Consider the following 879-nt stretch of genomic DNA (forward strand, 5'->3'; position numbering starts at 1 on the left):
CCATGTGGGTATGAAGCGATACGAGGCTGTGGCTTGGCGGGACAGTCCCCGGCCGGTGAGGGGGGGCCGCCCGGCGTGCTGGCCGCGCGCTGCGTGAGCGCACGCACTACAGCCGGCTGGTGGGGGGCGCCCAGTGGCAGGAGCGCCGGCCGACGGGCCCGGCTGGCGTCCCAGCTATGCGCCGGCGCACCCTGCGCGCGGCGCCAGGCGGCCAAAGTGGGTTCTGCCGAGCCCGGTGCGAAGCGCGGTGGACATCTGCAGTGTGCTGGTCCGATTGCGGACTGTGTGCGTTGAGGATGCGCCGCCGCCCGGCACTCGGCGTCGCGACGCCGTCTGCTGCTCGGTCGCCCCCAGCGGTTCTCGCAGGTGGTTTGTATCGCAGCTCTGCGGACGTGTTGGCGCGTGCGCTGTGCTGGGAGAGTTCGCTTCTGCACCCAAGTGGGGCTTTGCCCTTCTGTGGCGCTGGCGTTGGAGCTGCCGGTCACCGTAGGTGGCGCGTGTTGTTTCCCGCCGGCAATGCCACGACAGCACGCTCCCGGGCCTCTGTCGGCAGCGGCAAGCTCAGTTGGGAGCACGGGTGTTCGCACTGAAAGCGTCTACTCGCCCATCTCCGGGCGATTGCGCCTCTCTCGAACCCGACCAAGTACTTAGGACGGCGCTGCGCGCCGCCGGGACCTGAGAGGGTTTCGAGGTGTATCGTGCAGGGGAGCTCAGCCTCCTCCTGTTTGCAGAATAATTGAGCGGACGCTTGCGTGTTCGCGCGGGCCCTCGGGACACACTCCCGGGCGGCCGGCTGCTCAGCTCTCGTTGACGCAGCTCCCTGGTTGATCCTGCCAGTAGTCATATGCTTGTCTCAAAGATTAAGCCATGCATGTCTCA

General features: G+C 67.6%; 1 non-coding gene across 1 annotated transcript in view; it reads left to right on the forward strand.

Annotated features, from left to right (window-relative positions):
- The first annotated feature begins 817 nt into the window (after window positions 1–817).
- Window positions 818–879, forward strand: part of LOC126334166 (small subunit ribosomal RNA) — a 1,893-nt gene continuing 1,831 nt past the window's right edge. Inside the window, exon 1 of the ribosomal RNA XR_007564599.1 lies at window positions 818–879. This exon is cut by the window's right edge and continues 1,831 nt beyond it. This is a non-coding gene — a ribosomal RNA (small subunit ribosomal RNA).

Source organism: Schistocerca gregaria, unplaced genomic scaffold, assembly GCF_023897955.1.
Source record: "Schistocerca gregaria isolate iqSchGreg1 unplaced genomic scaffold, iqSchGreg1.2 ptg001709l, whole genome shotgun sequence".
Taxonomy (NCBI): Eukaryota; Metazoa; Arthropoda; class Insecta; order Orthoptera; family Acrididae; genus Schistocerca; species Schistocerca gregaria.